The sequence below is a fragment of the Seriola lalandi genome, unplaced genomic scaffold, assembly GCF_002814215.2.
Source record: "Seriola lalandi dorsalis isolate HSWRI2012SDOR001 ecotype SW California unplaced genomic scaffold, Sedor1 jcf7180002054949, whole genome shotgun sequence".
NCBI classification, from domain to species: Eukaryota; Metazoa; Chordata; class Actinopteri; order Carangiformes; family Carangidae; genus Seriola; species Seriola lalandi.
The window spans coordinates 630,719-646,764 of NW_019525500.1; positions in this window are offsets into that span (position 1 = coordinate 630,719).

Consider the following 16,046-nt stretch of genomic DNA (forward strand, 5'->3'; position numbering starts at 1 on the left):
ACATTGCTGTTTTTTACAAGAAAGCATCTGAAACATAAATAGATTAAAGTCCCTAATACAAATCCTGTACTTGGAGCTTTCCCACACTGCAGCTCATTTTTTAAAGTTAATTAGACATGAAGTGTTTGCAACCTTTTTTGTTTCATGTCTGGAGCTGCTAATCCATAAGGAAGAACCCTGTAGAAGAAACATTCTCTGAACAGAAAGCACTCTGTCTATGGAAACATGAGAGCTATTTGTGTCTTGCTAAAAAAAAAAAGATGTCCTCAAGTCAGAGCCGAAATGTCATATTTAAGGAATTACTGCACATGCATGAATTGCATGTGAGTAAGGGATTTTCCCTTTAACAAGAAGGGAAGGCTTCGTGTCAGAAATCATGAGCCTCGCTCTCTCTGGCTCTGTCAGCTGTTGTCCCACATTTTATCAGGAAATAATAATGTATTACTGTACAAGATTGATAAAAAACATACTTGCTTCATTCATAAAAACAGTGCAAAGTCAAGAGAGAGTGATATGAATGTTTTAACTTAGAGAACGGTTTTTCACACGAAGAAACTCTGTCTTCTCTTTTTTTTTCCGTATAATCTGATCTCTCAGGTTATATTCCTGATAGCTATGCACATTGGCACAAATATATCTTTTAAGGTCAATTAAGGACCTTAATTATCAACAGACAGATATAATCTGTGGTGAAGCAGTGAGTAGGATGTCATCCATCTCAATCCTTTTACAGTTTGGAAATCCTTCGACATGCTATACTGCTGCACTGGTCTTTATAAGTCTGATTTGTTATGGTTCTGTGTTGGCGTCTTCAAGCTACCCAGCTTTGATCCAGTTTAAATGCAACCAGAGCTTGTTAATACAATTGTAAACTCTCACTTTTCAGTCTGACTGAGAGATTTTTTGATTTGCGTTTGTGTTGGCTGAAGGAGATATGAGTCATTATGTTTTTGTAGTAACTGTTAAACAGGACAACAGTTAAAGTAATAGTTTGACATTTTGGGCCTTTTCTTGTTTTCTGGCTGAGCCTTCGACCTCGGCCACAGTGCAGGTGCATTTCCCAAAATGTCAAACTATGCTTTTAAATATCAACTAATAATTCTTCTGCGATGGCCAGACACCGGCATTATAAGAAGGGGTGAAGGGTGCGACTCTGCTTTCCTTACTGTCTGTTCTTGTGCCAGTCCTTCTGCTGTAGGTCTGCTGTGTGATGGGGCATGCAGCAAAGGGATTGGGGGCACATTTCACACCTTGGGGGCAGCTTGGTGGGGGGTTGGCAGCGGATTGATGGACAGAGTGCACCTGGCTTAAAGGAGAGGTCCCCCAGCGTCCCCGATTCAGACATGGTTTACAGATCAAAGGGGATAATCCCTGCTTCATCCAGTCACACACTCCTCCTCTTCCTCCTCCTACACCTTCTCCTCCTTGGAGTCCCTGAGGTTGAAGTGATTCATGTCTGTTTGTTCTGCTTCTTCGACAATCTGCGAAGTACTACTCTATGAAACACACCTTATCTTCCCTCCTATATGCTTGAACTACCTGTTTCCCCCAGTGCCCATGGTGAACCCTGGAGCCCTGGCTGTGGGATTTTCTGACTCATTAGCTCTGCTCAGTCAAGTGGAGCAGCCTGCAGATTCCTTCAGCCAAGTTCACCAACTCAGCCAGCGGCTCCGACTGTGAGGTGATAAGAGAGAGGGGGCTCCAGCCATCGGACCCTGCCGCGACTTTGTTTAGTGTGAAATGAGATGAGCAGGAGGGGGACAAGGAGGAGCAGGAGGGCAGAAGATGGGAGTACTAATCAAGGCCTGCAGATGGGTTTTGATGCCGTCGAATATGGGCAGCGGGGCAGCTCTGCACCCTAACGCAGTGCAGCGTATTTAACACAGCTTAGCAGTGTAGTTACAGGAGTGTTAACGCCTGTCAGTTATACGGCTGCTCGTCTTGGCAGCAGGTGTCTGTTTGACCCTGGTTCTAATGTGCAGACGGTGTCCTGTTGACCTGGACTGTTTGAAGGAATACGATGAGCACAGAACAACATGGAAAGGAGGCGAACACCTTTTCACACCAACATTCTCAAAAGGTTTAGTGTTGACCCGAACTGTTAAAAAGATGATTCTCGCTCTCATCACATGTTCTCTGACATTTGAGCATCGGCTTTTCGGACGTATCTGCATAAAACAAAGTTGAAAAGGCTCACAAGGTTAATTGTTCTGAGGAAACGTGGATGTGTCTGAAGCTTTATCATCATTATCTTTTTGAAACTTCCTTGCAGTCTGGCTTTAAAGGAGTAGCAAAAATCCATCTTCACAGTATAAAACCCTCATGGCATTATAGGCGACAGAGGTGGCTCTAAACAGTCTGTAGCTTGGTCTCTGGTGGAAGGCGTCAGCTGAAGTTAGCTTTGATTCACAAAAGTCACAATGTAGTCCAAAGCAATGTTGTCACGGCCAGTCAGGGTCATTTTTGGACTGTTGGCCTTTTTCACAGCAACAACACATGTTCTGGTTATTGTAGGAAAAACACAGTATGAATAACATTAACAATAGCTTATGTGTGCTTTTCTTACCCTGACATGTAAAGTCAGTGTGTTCTGGTCAGACACTGCTATTGTTAAAGTATGGGTTACATGTTTTGTATGCCCAACCACCCACCCTGACCACCTATATATAGGAGGTTTAGCAGCGCTACAGAAAAACATTGTTACATTACTTACACCTTTGCCTCTCAGAGACAACAGTCATAAATCACATATCCACATGAGGTCCTTGTCAAGTCAATCCAAACATAGCAAGTGTTGTTTTAGGCATGTGAATAATCAACCAATGCTTTTGGGTTTACAGGCCCTGCAGCAGGGGTTTGAGAGGTTTATGTGGACGTATTTGTAGGCTATATCTTTTTGCTGAAAGTTGGTCACCACGCGGTCACGGGAATCCCTTGGAACTGTTGTGAAGTCAAGCTGAACTAAGCTACAAACTTTTCAGAGCCACCTTTTAAGTCTGTAGCCAGTGAGTATTTGATTCTTAAAAGTTTAGAACAAGATGTCAGTGGAGTAAAGAACAGTGCAACGCTTAAGCCTTTAATCTTTAATTTTCCAATCATGAGAGAAAGTACTGATTTTTATGCAAAGGCTTCTACGAGTTATGTTTTAAACAGAGGACAGGGGTCAGTCACACACTTCTCTTTGGTCAGGAGATTCACAGGGTCCCTCTGTTGGACATTTACAGGAAGAACTCAGCGCAGCCTGTTAAAGACTCTCTGTTAGGAGAAGACGTGGTCCAGCAACCATGTTACAGCACAGTACAAACCTCACAGGTCAGTAAAGCTACCGTACAGCAAGTATGTGATGGGCCAGTGCTGAGGTAGGTGTTTGAGCTGCTGTATTAGATTCCACATTTCAGCAAACCTTTGGCAGCAGAGATCTGCTTTTTTCTTGAGCCATGCTACCTGCACTCACATCAGACTGAAATACAAACAGAGTAAATAGCAGGACTGTTCAGAGAAATGGGCCAAGGTGCTGAAAAGATTAAATCTCTTCTTCCTAATGGGAATACTTACCAGTTTCCTGCTTTGTTATACCCATTTCTGGACTCTGGCCTCCGGTGTTGTTCACAAATGTGTGCCTTATTTGTCTTGGCGCTGGAGCCATTTCTGTTTGGGAGGAACAATGGGGCTTTACAGATATAGCCCTGCGTAATGAGAAGATCAAGTGTCCTAGTGTCTGTGCTGTAAATAAATTCAGAGGAATTAGAGTGGACAAGCAAGAGTAGACTCCCGTCTCTGGAATGACGGCATTGTTATTTAGCACTGACACACTTGACCTGCAAGCGTGGCGACACGCAACACACACAGGAAATTAATGAGAAATGATAAGAAATTGGCAAAAAAAAAAGAAAAAACAAAGATCAAGATTTCATTACATTACAACCTTTCAGACAGTCATCTTGTTTCATTTATGGGTGCATTCCCCACTATTTAGCATTTATTTTCCTTCGTGTTCTCCAAGAGAGAAAGCAGCCAGTGTGTAAATCCACCAGAAGGCACATCACAGAACATGAGAGGCTCAGATAATAGCTGGATGTCTTCACTGTGTTTTTCTGTTTTTTTTTTACTCGCGCCACAGGCTACTCATTTAGAGGAAATTGTTCACAGATCTTAACTCGATCACTGTCTTGATCAACAAAAAGGTTTCTTTTCATTTGATTCCTCTTGGACTTTGTCGCTGACTTCATGCTGTTTTCTTTCTTTTGTGAAGAGTTGGGACAGCTGAGTTTTGCATTGTCTTGTCTTCAGTTTCTATTGAAAGAAGCGCTAGATGAATTTGTCATATGGAAAGTGATTGTAACTGAATTATCAGTTTGGTTTTTAACATTTAGCCTGTAGCACGCCTGTTGGTTTTGATCATTTTGCTGACCTTGGATTGGCTGACATGAAAGTGGTGTTTGACCTTCTCATCTAACTCTCAGCAAGAGAGTGAATAAGTGTATTTCCCAAAATGTCAAACTTTTCCTTTAAAAAATGTTTCCAAAATCAGCTGGATAACCTGAAAAATGTGTTGTTATCAAGCCAAAATATTTCTTAATTCCAGAATATTATTTTAGTAGGATTTTCACAGCAGTACATTTATGAGTCTTATTAGGTAAGAATAGCTTCTTTCTTTTTTGTGCAAAGTGTTTGTACTTTTTCAAAGCTACTAATGAAGATTTTTACAGATTCTATTATTTTGGGCATTCATTCTCTCTCTTTATAGATCGTATTACATAATATAACCACAGCTGACATAACCTCTGTCTTGGCCTGTTTAATGTTTGGGTTTCCATCCTGTCCTGTGTCCAGCAGAGCCTGTCAGCTCAAAACAGTCTGGAAGTCATGACGTTCTTGACTCCAGGGGCATCTCAGTCTAGACTTCTTGGGTATTATTTATTTTCAGGTTTGCAACAGGATGTGTTCCCAGAAAATATCCATGTTGTTTTAATTGCAGCTCTAGTAGGAAGAAGAACCAGAGCACATGTTCAAAACATCGTGTTATCTTTCCATGAAACGGATAAAGACAAGTAGTGAGGTGTCCTGCTGGGCCACAAGCACTGAGCAGTGTAAGAGAGTTTCAACTGCTGAACATCTCAGAGGTCATGTGGGAAAATTATTGGGGTAAAATCAACGTGGAATCAAAATTTCATATATTCAGTAATTCCTTTGTCAATAAGCAATCACAAGGGAAATATGAGGTCATCTGGGTTTGCTAACTTTCAAGACTTTAGTTTCCATCCCAAAAAGTAAATCTGTCCCTGAAACCGTTCGATTCCATTGTTCATATATGGTTAATATGGTTCTTTACTAACTGAGTGATCACATTTAGTATCAAAACATCTTAATAAATGTCATAATAATTCAGTGAACAAATATATGCAACATACATACAATATCAAACTTAAAGGATATGTCTGGTGTCTTGATTCAAAACAAAGTAGTGCCCATGTTCGTGATAATGAAGGAACGCTAATAATATGTTTTTAAAGTGCTTGGGAAACAGCAGAGGTGATTATCAAGCTTTGGCATCATCTTATTATCTTTGGCTCAACAGACAGTAACAGTGTAACAGGATCAGTTTAATGTTGGGTTTGGCCTTTCAAGAGATTTGTTTATAAAAAGAAAAATACTTACCAACTAATACTAAAAATAAACCTTTCACTCAGTTTTTTCATTTTTTTCATTTTTTTTTTACTGATTTTCATAGACACGTTGTAATAGTTAGACTGATAGAGTTTTATTGTCATTGTTCTTGACAACAAAATTATATAACCCTCCTAGTGCACAGCACATGTAACAAAGTAATAACTAATAAAAGGACAGCTTGATCAAAAACATTAGACTGTTACATAAAATACATAAAGGGCAAAGAATGTAAAAGTACTGGTCTTGTGCTCCTGTTATTTCCCACTGGGGGTAAATGTAGTGCATTAAAAAGTGTATAAAAGTACTGGGCTTGCTCAAGTTATTGCACACTACAGGGTGAAGGGTTGAGGGTAAACGCGGTATAGTTTAATAGAACCACTTGGGAAAAATTGCTGGACCTAATTCAGTGGTGGAACTTAACTAAGTACACACTGAAGTATGGTTTTTAGGTTGAACTTGTACTTGACTATTTTATGCTACTTTATACTTGTACTCCAGCATTTCAGAGGGAAGTATTGTACTTTTTATTCCACTATATTTATTTGACAGCTATCATTATACTATCTTTTTTACTCATGCAGATTTTAAGATTTCCTATCGAAACATATCAGATGGTTTCATTTAAATAACTGTTTGAGGCCCAAAGAAGTAAAAAAACAGAAAAAAAAACAAAGACTAGAGAAAAGTCTGAAAAATGAAAACAAACTGTTGTAGCAGAATATTTTATTATTATTCTTTCCATTCCCGTTAATCATCTGGCAACCTCTCAGATTATCTTGTGATTCTTTTAAAGAGGCCCTTAGATTTGGAAACATGAGATTAAACTAAACTGTATATAAATTAGTTAAAAGTAGGTCTATCAGCTTCAGCAGTAAATGCTGCTGACACATTGATGCAGCAGAGAAAAACAATATGTTAATGTCATACATAATAATATATCAGTAGGGGACATTTCTTTCTGCAGAACATCTAGGCTACCTTTGAAACCTCTGTACTTTTCGCTGTTTAAAAAGCTTGTATGAAGTAATTTAACTATGCACTACTGGTACTTTTACTGAAAATGAACAAACAGCGATAGATGTTGCAAATCTTAACATCAACCCAGTCCTATATGTGTGGGCAAATTTTTCATTCAGCTCCCTGTAGGTTAAATAACGTAAGTGTCTGATCTCAGAGCACTGACCAGGCTCCACCGATCATTTCATTCAGATCAGGGTCCCCCCACCCCCCAGATGTCTCTGATTTGGGGTCATTCAGAAAGCATATGAATGGAGTCCTTTCATCCAGTTAACTCACACTGTCGGAAATTCTTAATCTCATGTCCATTTTAATCCAAGAAGTGACCTAAGACTTTGCTCTTTTATGTCTATGTAACACTACTCCTGGCAGCCTGGACAGCATATACATATGAGGTAATGATGATGAAGTCCTTAGCTGCGAGCCAGCCACACCAAACCTGGCTGTAACGCTGATAGCAAACACATGAGGTAGTGATGATTGTCCGTCTGTGTGAGGAGCCTGGTTCTTTAACCAGTGTTCTGGCTGACAGGTGGCACCGCTTAGCTTTGCCCCAGTGGACAGAGACGCCGCAGGGCAGGAAGCCTGGGCTATTTTTTGCCTTGGTGACAGTAGATGGTGACACGGGGCAGCTGATGGATAGAGAAGTGTCTGAGCTTAAAGTAGGCCTGACATGTAAGGAACAAAAGGTTCTTGCCACCCATGAGTTGCTGGTAAGAGGGACAAAGGGCATGTTCTGTTTACTGCAGGTGGAAATATACTGTGAGATGTGAATCTTCATATGAATCCCTTAGGTTAAGTTTTACTTTTAAAGCTGCTATAAGCAATATTGTTATATTAACAATGGATGAAATGACTGTGTGTAATGTGTAATCCTTTTCTCTGAGCTCTACACAGCTGCGTAGCATCTTTCAGCTCATTGTTTTGGTTTTACAGCCTTTAACTTTACTCTTTTGGTTCATAGCAACATTTTTGACCGCAGAAGGCAGCTGTTTCTCAGAAAAGAAGAAGAAAAAAAAACACTGACAGCAAACAGACAAAGGTAGCAACTAGTTGGTGAACATCATGGAGCATTTAGTAACTAAAGAGCCAGATATTTTTCTCAAGAGTCAGAGGAGACCAAAAACAGAGCTAAAAGGAGAGTGAATAATATTGGATTTACATTCATCAGATGGCCAGAAACACAGCTCTATATAAATGATGATGTCTCCTGAACTTCACCATATCAATTAAAAAGGCAATAATATGTCTATGTTTTATTTATAACTTGTTTCTACTGCCCTCCAGTGGCTATAAAATCACTGCAGGTGTGAGGATTCTTACCCCACTAGTAAAACTGTTTTAATACATTCTTATACCTGAGCTCAACGTTCACCATGTGGAACGGATCTCTTTTGTCTTATTTTTGGCTCAGATGTTGGATCCTGTCTGCTTCTTGTTCATGTCCTCTTCTCTTCCCCACCCTTGGGGGTGTGACTGTGGAAACCAGGGATCATAGCGGGTCCCCTTCTCCTGCAGCAATAAATGTATATATCCCCCCCACACACACACACACACACACACACACACACACACACACACACTGAAACTGGTAACAATTTTCTGTGCAGTTGTTTCTAATCTTCCTCAGAACACATTGTTTTTGTGTGTTTGCTCTCCCACGAAATAAATAGTAAGCCTGTTTTTCATTGTTTTTGTTTGAAGTTTTTAAGTGGATGCACTTGCCTCTCACAGAGGGACTTTATGACTGCAGTTTCATGCACAGGTAAGAGGAAGAATGAAAGACGCCTTCCGAGAGGAAGAGGAGCTGGGTTCTACCTCAGATGGCCTCAAAGGGGTCGTCCACAACTATAGAAAGAGAGATATTAATCACCAAGACACATGCAAAATACATAAACTCTCTCACTTAAAAAAAAACAGGATGTTTCCTGCTTTCTGTATTTTCTTGGAGCACCCCTCCATTGAAACCTGTGCCAGACAGATTTTCAAACATTCAGAGCGGTTGTTGAAATCTATTTGGAGTAGCAGATGTGCACTGTATATTCATAGAAAAGTGTGCTGGCTTAAAAATAGCTTGCCTTTAGATTTTCTGAAAGTTTTGGCACTCACACTGACTTTATGGCGAAAGAGAATCTGTTAAGCCAAGGAAGATGCACTCAAGATCCCAGGGATACTACTGTTTTCTAAACTCTATAGACATGTCACATGGGAGGAACTTGATGGTTCATTTTCAGAACCGCCATGCTTGAGTCGGATGTTATGACAGGTGTCATACCTTTCTGAAATGAAATGAATTATCCCTGCGGTAGAGCTCCATAGCCTGTTTAAAAACATCCTGATCGCTCCCTTTGAATCTGAGAGCTGATATGAAAGCAGACAAGAGGGAATTTGTGGACTCCAGTCGTCTCATGAACTATGTTTTTCAGCGAAAATTAAGGGGAAATGATAATTTTCCTTCCCCTGAGCCACTCTCTGCTAAAAAACCATAATTATATGATGAATGATGAGCAGAGAGGGCCGGGCGGAGGTTGACCTGAAAGGTAAAGTGGGCCTGCGGTCAGAGCAGACATGTGAAATATTTCTGTCCCTCTTAAAGTGCGGGAGAGGCGGCAGCGAGCTGGTGTGAAGTCTTTTCTGGGTTGGACACTTCCGCCAATGAAAGAGGGACATGTACCGATGAACGCTAATGTCTCGGCTGCCAGTACCGCCAAGGTCGCTGTTGTGCAGCGTTTCAACAACTGTCTCCTGTTGCTGCTCTAGCACCTGTGTGATCTCTTCTGACAGCTACTCTCTGTCTGAAACTGGACCCAGCTACTACCCAAACTCTCCTGCAAGTCTCTGAGTTTAGTTCAGTGTTTGTAAATTGCACTTCAGATACTTCCAAATATTATAAAATGTATGTTTTCCACACTGTGTTACAGAAACTGTTTGGCTGAAGAAGCTTTCACAAAGTCATAAATCCCATTTAAGCCCCAGCTGAGTAAAATTTGCACAGAAAAGTTCAACATTTTGGGAAAATACACGTATATGCTTTCTTTTAGACGAGACAGCAATGTTTCTCTACAGCTAAACTACAACAGCAAATATGTTTAGGAAACATAATTGCAACTGAATTACATTACATTTCACATTACATTACGTTTTCTATAAACATATTTGGCAAACTGCAAATACGTTGACGCTGAATATATCAGTAAAATGTTCACAGGCAACGTATTTGTTGTATTCCACTTGTAATTACTTTTTTATGGTTATGTTCAGGCAATCATAGCACTTGGTTAAGGTAAGGGAAAGACCGTGGTCTGGTTTAATACAGAACAAGCTCACGGTGACTTCAGACTCAACATCTTCATTTACTTTTACCAAAACCACAATCTTTCTCAGACCTTAGGAAAAGCACCTCTGTTGCTGAAACCTAATCACAGACAGGACTCTGGATGTAAACCACGGTCTCTGGTGTGACAGTCTGGTGTGCACTTTGTCCATCCACTCCAACTTCCTGTTGGTGAGTCAAAATATATGTCGCCTCTGAACACGACCATGAACATGTATTTACTCTTGCAATTCAGTTGTACAGAAACGCAATTTCTAAGAGACTAGGCTGGATGAGAAGGTCATTACAACTCTCATATCTGTTCCTTAAATAGGAGGCTAATATTAGCAGTTGGCTATCTTAGCCAAGCATAAAGGCTGGAAACAGAAGGAAACTGGTAGTGTCGCGATCCAAAAGAAACAAAATCTGCCTATCAGCAACTCTGAAGCTATCCAGTGAACACTTTGTATCTCACTTGTTTAATGTGAAAAAAATGAATTGTAAAAACAAAGATGTCAGGAAGTTACTGCTCCCTGCCGAGACACTCTGACACATAACCTCGGTAAAATGGTGCATTGTTGTGTTATAATGTTAATGAGTGAGTGGTACTTGTAGGAGAAATGTATGCTAAGCTACGTTAGCCAGCTACTTGCAGTTACTTCATACTTTATTGTGCTAATCTTCTGGTCTAGTCTCAGAGATAAAGTGAATAAGTGTACTCCTGAAAATGCCAAACTTTCATGGTTAGAGTGAATGTAGGCATTATGTGATATTTGGCCCAATCCCATGCAGGATTTGGACATGTGAGCCATGTGTTAGGATTCATCAGGCTGCACAACATAATGATTTTCTTTGTGAATTTCTCAATCTCTATCACAATTGTTCAACACTTTATCCTTGCTTATAGCTTATCATCATCAGCACTGGCTTCAGCTCACTCAGAAAATATATGGGATCAGGCCTAAATTACTCACAGCCTAATGGTATCACAGGAGATAAGAGAGAACATGCCTTTCAAGCCATTCTCTCAACCCTCTCAAGAAATTAAATGGGATTTTGTATGAGCAACATTGTAGTAAGCAAGCATAAAGCCACTCTCTGTTCCGTAGCCAGCTCCTCGGAGAATTCACGCCAGACAGAGGATCAGCTCCAGAGATGAAAGAGAGGTCAAGGTGGAGTTTTTTCCTCCTCCTCCCTGGATCAAGCTTCTCCTCTCGCTTTTCCGCTCCTTCCTTCTTCTCTCCTCCTCTCGTCCCAAACTGAGAGCAGACAGAGCTTTGGAAAATGAGGGATGAGGAATTGGCCAGGTTGTGTGAATGAAGGGACAGAGCAGCGCCACATTTGTTGTGATGGATGGATTTGATGCAATAAGTTTACTTATTTACTTTTGTTTTATTGTTTGTAATGGCCTTTTGCATCTACTACTGCAGTTTGTATTGTGTAACTTATAAATAACGTATTATAATATAAGCCTACAGTTCTCTACCTACAACCCAGAATTGTGCATCTATCCTGCTGTTTTACTGTAGAATCATTTTTAACACTTAGGGCTAAAATACTGTGGCATAGAAGCACTATGGTTCACAAACAAGTACTTTAGGCAATTTATCAGAATATATCCACATGACACAAAGCAGACCATCAACATTAGATAAAATTAGAGCCACTGACCTCACAACGATATTAAAGGAATTTTGAGACACGCGATTGTACACTTTCTTGTTGAGAGTCAGAGCAGAGGAATGTTACGCTCATGTCTGTACACAATATTAGAAGCTAGAGCCAACAAGCAGCCAGCTCATCACCCCTAAAACCACAACTTCTTCTTTGTAGCCTACATGTCTGGTTATGTTCTGATGAAACAAACTAGATCTGACATCTTAATTAATTAAATTTTGAGGTGTTGGTGCAGGCCTTTTTTATTTTTTACTTTTGATAGAGCCAGGCTAGCTGTTTCCCTCTGCTTCCAGTCTTTATGCTAAGCTAAGTTAGCTAAGCTAAGGTTTCCTATCAAGTGTACAAACATGAGACGCATTTTTCTTTTCATCAAACTCTCAGCGAGTAAAATGTCAGCTATTCATTTAACGTTGTTGCTTTATTGTTGCTAATCGTTGTTGTTTTTGCTCATTTTTTGCCGATTTAGTGGAAGACCCACAATGCAATGGAAAGAGGACAGATTTAACATCACTTTTCAACAGATGAAGTAGCCTAATGAAGTCCATGGTTAGTAGTCTCTGTTAAATTATCCTGCCATGATTAATATTTTGCTATTCTAAAGCTTTTTTGTTGTCTCTTGTGGCAGCTTTTACATTGGTGTAGGTAATCTGAAGGTGTGTGTGTGTGGGGTGTGAAGGATAAGTGTGAGAAAACCAGGCTAGAGAGTTGGAGGAATTTTCCTCCAAGCATGTGTGGGAAACTCATAGTGGCAGTATAAACCATTCTGGATAAAATACAGCACAAACATCTTTCTAAAAATCTTTCCTAAGAAACATTTTAAGATGTGACATTTCTTTATTTCAACCACTGTAGCTCTGCCTCTTCAAATTCACACAAGACAAGGTTAGAGAGGCACTGAATGATTTACTTACTTTAGGTGTCAGTAGCATTTACCTACGTTAGCCTTGCCAACTCTGTGTTCATTCATAATTTCTGCAGGATCAACATGCTAAATCAAGACTCATGTGTCTTAAAACAAATATTATATTTATCTCCCTTTCAAAGAAAATAGTTTATGGTTTTTGGGTGAATTATGTACAATAATATCCAAAAATAACTACAAAAGAGTGAAATACTTTCATTCACATATAATGATTCCCTCATGTATTCTCCCCCAAAATCCATACTTAGGAGTTTGGATGCCCATAAAGTGGAGCCACTTCCCTTCAAATTTCCTCTGGATCTTACATTTGTTTCATTTGGAGAATGCACAATTTTCCTCTCTCCCCTTCGGTGAGAAAGATGGGAAAACCATCAGAGCACACTGGCATGGAGGCCCGATTTAACAACAGGTGATTTTAGAGCCACCGGGGAAAGACAGCAGCAGACACGCATGAGTGGGATGTTAATTACATCCACAGTATAAAGAGCAAAATGCTTTTTTATCTTACTCAGCACATTTCTTCTCTTCCTGTTCTTCCTTCCCTACCAGACAGTACTTTTTTTCCCCTTGAGTATGGTTAAATGTAAGTACAGACACTGCACTGGTTTCACAACAACTGTTAATAGATGATGTTAAGGCAACCATAAATTGCCTAACATTCATCTTAAATGTGAGTCATCTACGATGCACCAACATGTTGTTTTGGCAGCATTGGGATGGCAGAAGTTTGTTTCTGTGGGATTGGCTGACTTCTGCTCAGCATGTACAAAATTGATTACACACACAGAAACCTTTGTGTCGATGCAGCCAGCCATTTTCTGGTGATACGTTTACAATTAAGCAACAATAAAAAGATATTCACACAAAAAAGGCTGTATCAGCTTTCTGTGAAAGAAAATGGTTGGGTTACTGTTCAAATGAACCATCACACCTAAACCAGACATTGCTTTATCGTCTTAACTGTAAAATCCACCCACAGGCTTACACGCTAAAGCTAAAATTAAAAGCCAAACATGAGGCAACACCTCCCTGTGCAGTGTGTGTGTTCCTCCTCTGTGCCCCCTCTCCACCACACATGACCCCCACAGGGACTTTCACTTTCCTTACACACTCCAAAACTTCCTCTTAGCCCAAACACCCCCTTCACCCTGGACTCCCCTGGCCCCTCTCTCCCCTGTTTTCCCTTGGTCCCATAAGCTCTGCAAACCACCTCACTACACACACACACACACTCTTACATGGAGCATTGTCTCAGCTATCGACTGCTCTGTACTCCACCATCTGTTAAGCACTCTCCCAGCTGTTGCCCACACTCTCCCTGCTCGGCAAAATAACAGCCCTATGAGCTGGTGACACGCACACAGGACATAAATTACATAGTCCTGTGTCTTCTAATTAGAGGCAGTTGAAGTGTCTAGCCGGTCTGCAGGTAGAGTCAGCTGTCAACCTGGTCGCACAGACACATGCCAACCCACTGCCCTCCTTCAGACCAGCTTCATGGCAGCTGCTGACTGATGAGCTGTTTACCTAATGAGGCACAATTAACCAACCGTGTCTGCTGCATTATGTTGAGAAGAATGCACTTAGTGTAGGCACCCAAAAACACATTTTTATTGAGTCTTCTGGCTGGTTACAAAACAACATTTTGTTTTTAGTTTGACCAACCATTGAACCTTCCCTCTTCCTGTTTCTTTTTCTCTTTAACCAGCCTGGTTGACTTTGGCTTTATTCTGGTCCTATGAGGCTAAAAGTTTCCACACACACCACGCATTTACAAGCTGTTACTGTACTATGAAATGTTAATCTGAAAGACAATATGCTATCCAACCAGCACCTGGTGGTTGGATTCAAGCCTTCCAGTGGGAAACACTGGAGATTAAATCACGGAAGAGACAGGAGTGTGCAGGTAGGAATATGTACATGCAGCTTCTGGGAATTTGGCCAGCGACATCCCTGAGTCCAAATCAAGTACAGACTCCCAACACCAAAGTTGAGTTTTTTTTATACATTGAATGTAAGAATTGAACATGATTGTTTTAACTGTGAAGCTAATGTAAAAGAAAGTTGCTATCCATTACTTCTTAACTTTTTTATAAGCTATTTTGGTACAGTAAGGATCAGACTCGAATGGACATGTGCGTTTCGTGCATTATGTAATATTTGGTCATATGGAAGGACTTTGTCTGTGACCACATGCTGCTCTAATCACAATCCAGGCCGGCCTTCATGTACTTCTAAAACTCTGTAGTCATTGTCCGAGAACACTGGTCCATTGACTGCCATTCTGATTCTGTCTTGATTACAACACATTTATTGGCCATTTCGCTGGATAAGTTATGAAACTGCAGGAGGGGAACACCACATGTTACTGGAGGAGGTTGGTGTACACTCATCTGGATCTGCCCATTCCTCAAGAGAGAAAAAGGGAGAGGTGATCTGATTCTGATTATCGGACACCAGTCACCCTTTGGGCCCAACATTCTGGTGCTCGGTGCACAATGGACTGATTAGTACACATCTGGATGTGAGAAAAAAAGAGAAAATTCTTCTTGAAAAGTTTGCTGTAAATCTATGTGCATATTTGGCTGATGTGATTTCATGGTATAATACCATAAAAAGTTTTGAATGATCTCTTTGCAGCAAGAGAGACTCTGTGTCAATAATTTCATCGAGGTTTGACCAATATGACGCATTTCTGGATTCAAACGTTTCCAAATGTTTGCCAGTCAGCAAACAGCAAATGCTCTACTTATATGAGAGAGATATTCTTCAATCCTCCAATGTTTATGTCAGGGTTTTGCTACAAACTGATCATGTAATTCATTTGTTCATGATGTTGATTCATGGTCTTGTCAGAGAACCAGCATCTCAACGATTTTGTTTCCTGGAAGTGGGAGAAAACATCTGGTCGAAGCTCTGCACTGCAATCCCGAGATGCAGGCTGATGGCAAAGCCAGACAGAGACAGAGAGAGAGGGAGAAGGAGAGAGCAAGAGCATCCCTTGCACATGCTTCCTCCCCCAGAGACGACTGTCTTCGATGAACAGAGAGAAGAGAGTTTGACCCACTGCTACAGACACACACAGACCCCTGTGGCACAAAGTGCCTCAAATGCCTTGTTTGCAGGCACCACGTAATGAATGCTCTTTAATAACCCCACTGTTTATAGTGGCTGGCAGGCTCTCTTGGAGTTTCCATGTCAGTTTGACCTCCTGTATAATAGTCCATGTTTGGGCATTGTAACTGTTCACTGTAACTTTGTTTCAAGTTCAGGAACCCTGTGAGCTCCACCTGGGATTAGAGGCAGGAACTGCTCTGTCTCCTGGTAGCGTCCCGCCAGTTCCCTAAACTGCAAACCATATGGACTCCCTCTCAGTCCAGGCTGAACTGAAGGAGTCTTCGGACATCTGGGGGAGGATGCTGGGGTGTGTGTGTGTGTGTGTGTGTG